Source organism: Apteryx rowi, unplaced genomic scaffold (genome assembly GCF_003343035.1).
Source record: "Apteryx rowi isolate R43461 unplaced genomic scaffold, aptRow1 scaffold_81, whole genome shotgun sequence".
NCBI classification, from domain to species: domain Eukaryota; kingdom Metazoa; phylum Chordata; class Aves; order Apterygiformes; family Apterygidae; genus Apteryx; species Apteryx rowi.
In genome coordinates this window covers 1,210,786-1,216,998 of record NW_020451105.1, presented here as the reverse complement: position 1 = coordinate 1,216,998, position 6,213 = coordinate 1,210,786, and positions in this window count along the sequence as shown.

The window sequence follows — 6,213 nt, the reverse complement described above, 5'->3', positions numbered from 1 at the left end:
TTTAAATTACTTTGTCAAACTCCCACAGGTTGTTCATCTAATCACTTTTGTCTAAAGCTGCATATGGGACTGACTTGCATACCACAAATAATGCTTCTTGCAGAGGACTGCTGCATGATGCTTGGTACTGTCGTGAAAGGCACCTAAAGGATAGCTACATTCTTCTAGGTTGCCACTGCCTTCCAAATACTTCCCTTCCTCAGAAAGCCACCAGCTTTGTCTTTTGCTCCTATTCCTGTGTGGAAATATTTAGATCAAAATTAGACTTTGGGTAAACTTAAAGGAGAGTGCTTTTTTTTTTTTTTTTTTTAAGCACGTCAGTGTCATGATCTGTTTTGTCTTATGTTTTATGTGCCTGTTGCTTCTCCCAAAAATACTTGGTGAACTACAGTTTTGCTGAAAAGGATTGCTGCTGGCTGTTGGGAGTACTGCTGGCTCCAGGACACTGAGTGCTCTTGGGAACGCAGCCATCCGTTACAGTCAAATAAAATCATACATTGCTTTTAAGTTCTCCTGCTCCTGCTCTTGCTCGTGACTGCTGTGTGTAACCTGGTTCCTAGGAAAGCAGTCTGCATAAAACTTTACTTTCACAATCTTGATGTGTGGAATTAAAAAATACCAGAAGCACTGCTGTTCTCCACAATTTCAGTCACTAGGTACTGCTTTGCTGAATAGTGCTAGGACACAGGAATTTAAAATGACACTGCTGGAAGTCGAACTAGGTTGTTAGGCTATGCAAAGCACCAGTCAGCTGCCTTAGTTTCTGGAAGGGGGTGGAAGATCCCAAATGATCTTGAACCTGAGAAGAAAAGACCTTTCCCTCCATGTGTGCCCTCTGGGGTCACACTCAAAGAAACACTCTTGAATTTTCAAGGCGTTTGATGTATTTCCAAAACTATTGCTATTTCACAGTAAGAAACCACCTCTTTTCCTTTCTCTCCTGTTCCTCTTGGGCCCCCTATCATCCAAAATAATTCAGGAGAGTAAAGGTATGCACCTGCCAAAAACACTCAGCTGGTGGCGGCAGCTGGTCCCCAGGTGCTGCTGGAGGCTGCTGACAAGCCCCGCCTGGGCCAGGTGCTGCTGCTGCCCTGGCCGGAGCACCAGGCCGGCCTGTGCTGCTGCTGGAAATGCAAAGAAAGGGAAAAATCCCAACTGAAACTTTTAAATTATTCCTAAATAATAAGTAAGCAGGAAGCCCCCAGTGGGCACAGCCCTGGGGACAGCCCTGGCCTCTGCAGGGCGCACACGGCCAAGTGGGGAGCACCAGCAGGTAGGATGGTGCTGTGTGGGCGGGGAGGGTGTCTGTAGCTGTGGCCTGGGGCCTTTTCGATGCCTTTTGGGGGCGGGTTGCATCGCATGTGGCGGTGGGTTTGGGTGCCAGGACTGCTGCTGTGCGGGAGGAGCGACCATGGGCCACAGACGTGCTGCTGCCACGAGTGCCACGAGGGCGGGCTGAAGGGGAAACTGGAGCATGCGAAGGCGGTTGCCACAAGTTGAGGTTTTAAAATGCGTAGCAGACTGTTTGAGAGCCCAAGGCTGGTCCTAAAATCAGGTTTAGGTTGAGGCAGCTAGCTCGTTGGTCTTTTCTGAGGCCTGATCTCCGGACCTTGTGGTTAGTAGTTTCCTGATGGGATTCCTCCCGTCGGCCATTTTGTGGGCCAGGGCGGGTGGTGGGGAGCCTCCTGCAGAGGGGCTCAGGGCTAACCTGCTTTTTGTATGAATTTTGTATCGCAAACATTAGCTGGGAGGCTTAGGTTCAAAGGCTGAGCTTTTCTTCCACACACACACACACACACACACACCCGTTTGCCTTCAGCCAGCTTGTCCAGCTTTCTGTGTTTCCCCTAGTGATTTTCTGGAAGCCATGTCACTGTTTGGTAGCAACCGAGCCCCTGGTGGGAGGGGAGACCTCAAAGGGAAAGAAGAAATTGCACCGTGCAAACTCAGTCTGGGTTCCTGTGTGCCGTGTGGAAGCTTAATAAACAGTATTGGGGGAAAGAAAGTGTTGCAGTACTTCTGTGGCGGGGTGTAAAATTGTGAGGAATTGCATTATTGAAAGGATAAATTAGGTGACACTATCAGCAATGTTGTGGGTATATTAAACCTTGGGAGCTTATTCACGTATTGCCTCACATAATGGAGAGAGTTTATTTTCCAATTTAAACTCCTAATCTCTTCAGCGTAACCGTGCAGTGAGATGTTCCACATTAGATTGATTTGATATTTTGTCAAGTATATTCAGGTAATAGGGTTATGACTGTACTATTGCTACTATGAGATTAGGTGTATTCAAGCCCTGAAGTTTTAAGATCACTCTTATTCATCAGCAATAATTGCTAAAGTTACCTGAAACCCATACTCCTGGCAAAAAAACCCCACCCCAAAGTAGCTGAATTTATCATCAGAATGGCTGGCTCAGCCCACCTTGTGGGTCGCTAATGAGCGCAGAAAGCAAAAAAACATTAATTTCTGTTACTGGATGTCTTGCTGATCCGCGATCTAATTTTGGGTGAGCCGTTTTCTTTCCTGGCACCTTGAATTCCTCCAATTTCAGCTTAACTCAACGCGTGTGTCGCTCACGAGTGTGCTCGGGGGCAGCTCGTGGCAGGCACGATAGCAGCAGCAATGCTTTTATTCATTGTTTGATCAACCGATGAGTTTAGGCTTCCGCATGTTAGTCTTCTAAGCTGATTATAATTAAGCACATAGTAGGAGCCTTCCATAAAAATATATAGTTTTGCATATTTCTGTAATATTGCTAATGACAATAATGAGAGAAGAACATAGTTTGAAAAGCAGTTATGTGGGAGGCGGAGAAATATTCTCACAGAAGTGAGTTATACTTCATTTTCCTGCATTAGTATGCTGGTACAGCAGAAAGTGGGATTACCATCCACGTTGTGCATCTCCTTTCCCAACCTGGCACGCTGGTTTGAAATGCCGGCTGCCGGCCACTCATAACCGTGACTGATAGAGTGAAGTTTCATGTCATATACAAAATTATGGTCTTTCACTTTGTGCCTACATCAGTCCCACTTTGTGCCTGAGGATCTTCTCATGTTAATTGTAGGTAGCTAACTGCCTCCTTTTTACTCACTGAATAAATTGTCTGAATTAGATCTGCTTTTCATGCCAGTTTGGCAACAACTTTGCTATCACGGAGAAAGGGAGAGCTCTTACCTCACGCAAAGTCCCTAGCTAGGATATCTCTTACAGTTATGAAATACCCTGCAAATCAAGCAGGTCCTATACAGACTGTCTGAATCAAGAGGCTGATGCAATGATGTGCAGCAAGCAGTGTTAGCCTCTCAGAGTTGTTTTAAGAACCTGGCAGAGCTTTACCAATGCATTTCTCGGATGCATTTTATCAAACCTTTCCTTAAACTGCTGCTTTATTTTTAGTCTGCACAGATGGCAGGCGTAAGAGGATGGTGAAGAATGCTCTTGCATCCAATTTATTTTGTATAAAGCCTTGAAGCTGTGAAATATTTTACTAGGTTTTTATGTGCAATGGGCTGTTTCCAATTTGTTAATTTGGGTTGGATTTTCAATAGTGAGAATCAGCCTAATCAGTTTTTGACTTTTAACCAAGGCAGGGGAGCAGGAAGCAGGGGAAATTACAATCATCTGAAGCGCAGAGGAAGTTGCTCTGAAGAGGGGTTTTGGCTTAAATAAAGTGCATAAAAGAAGTATGAGTATGCATACTGGTAAAATTTTATATTGCATGTGGTCTGTGTATCATCTTCAGTCCTTCCTGATCCTGGAGGGTTGACTGTAGCAGTAATCTCAGCATATTACAGTTTCTAAGTCCCTTTTCTAAGGCCATTCAGTGAGTCGCTTCCTTGTGACATGAAATTCAAGAACTGCTGCCATTTCATGTAGGTCGTATTTACCTTGTTGCAGACTTCATATCTTACACTGGGATGTGGAGCCTTCAAGATTCAGGCTGCAATAATCTATACGTGTTACTGCATGCTTGTGTGTATCTAATTAGCAATGGCAGGCTAAAGACATGTTTGTTACTTAATTTTACTAAATCTGAAGAAGCTTCCTCAGATTCTTGTCATGTTGAGCACAATGCCTTTAGTGTGATTTACAGACACTGCTATAAAGTTAGTTGACAGAAGGGAAATTAATACATTAGTTTGTGTAAAGGGGAAAAGAACAAAAATCGATCTCAGCTGTGTAATGCTAAGTGTACAGAGTAGTGTCTTGGATGTCTTCCAGATAAAGAATTTGAATTGATTAAAATAGCTTTCCTTGCCACATTTGTTCCAGTGTCTGGAAAGTTCTGACAGAAAAGGGGCAATGCATCGTCGGCTGCCTGGAAATTGCCTTGCATGCAATGAGGGAACCTTTAAAAGAGTTGCATAGTGGTATATTAAAGCTTTCCACAAAATCAGATTTTAATGGCCAATTTCTAAAGGTCATATGGAGTCAGGCAAAATTAATTTAGCAGTTACTGTTACTTAAGTAGCCAAAAAATCCAGCAGTTTCAGCTGTTTCCATTATCTAAGACCACTGAAAAATGAAAAGTGTGTGTGTGTCGGGGTGGGGGGGTTCTGCCAGAAGGGAAAGAGTTACTGCTTGCATTCAAGTTAACCGTTCACACAGCAGTTCGCTATACTCTTACCTGAAGTGAAAGAGACAGTGACACTTCAAAGTTAAAAATACAGACCTGCCAGCCTTCAGAGGAGGCACAGTGACAATTTGCTCCATAAATTTTCATTCTGAAATGCTGACAATGATGTAGCTGTGCAGTTAGAGATGCATTGCCCCGTTTTCTTTTTACAAGTGACTGAGGAATGCCAAATTGCAATACTAGTGAAAGTGCTGAAGTATGGCCTTCGGTATCCCTTCCCAACTCCTGCCAGCTGTGAGAGCTGCTGCTCACTGCTCAGCCCAAAGCCCAGAGGACCACTGCACCAGTTTTGGCTAACCTTAAACTACTAGCAGAATTTCCTTCATAAAAAAAGAAAGTGAGTCTTGTAAAGTTGGGCTTACTACGTCAATGATGTTTTTAGTGTTATGCACAAACTTCTGGTTTGTAGACATTTTATGCAGGGCGGCAAAAATACAGGGTGTCAAAGAAACTAAAAATTAAAAGCTAAACAAGAGTAACAGATTAGCAAGATGGCATGCTCCACTGAAAGAGGAGGAATCCTAACTGGAGAACAAACATCAGGCTAATGATATGGCTAATACCAAGTCAGGAGCTGGGCATGACTAAGAAGCTTATTTAATTGATTTTCTTCTGAAGAGTTTGTGAGGCCTATACCTGCAAAAGCTATAGACAAATTATGCTAGTTGCTTTCTGGCCGATTTTGGCAACTAGCTCAAAGAGGCTAACCAGTATTACTTTTGCCCACACTAGTTGTAAAAATGTCAAGTAAAAAGCTTTATAGTTTATATTAATAGCACTTACTTACAATTTATATTAATAGCACTCTCACTGTTTGATGTCTAGTAAAGCTGTCATTGACTAACTATTAAAACTTTTTAATTGTATAAAGAAATATTCTGCTTCAGTAACAGTAGTGATGAGCAAGCAAGCCAGGAAGCAGTCAAATATATGCTCTTACCCTGGAGGCTTGGGACCAAGTGTGATGCCAGGCTCTCTTTTTGTCTCTGATTCACCTGTTATCCTGGGGCTACTTAGTTCACCCATCTCTAAAATAGGGACGATAAGTGCTTTGGGAGCTTCATGCTGAAGCTGCTGTGTCACCAAAGCAGGTGCATTTGCTCGGTTGCTTCTGTCACTTCCTCATCCCACTGAGCGCTGTCGTTGCTGTCGCCACATTGCCAATGCACAGCCTGTTCTGAAGGTGGTGATTTTCTGTGGGACGGTTCGTTCGTTGGCATGGTACAGGGTATATTCTGTGCTGTTTAATGTAAGTAAGTAAGTAAGTCATGATTCAGAGCCAGACTGACAGGTCTCTAGTACATACTAGTCTTTGAGCGGCTGTTTCATGTGACTCAGTGGGAATGTCTCAGTTTTCTCAGTGTCCGTCCTGCTCCTGTGAGGCACAGTCCTCTGCAAACTGTATTAGTTGGACTCTCCTTTGTGTTTACAAGAAAATGATTTATTTTAAAGGTTTCAACTGCATGTTTTCCATATCAGGCTTGTTTTGCCATTGCGGTTCCAAATGAGAAACTGTGTGGTGGTGGCAATACCCAGCTATGTGGCTTCTTCGAGGAACAGCTTGGACT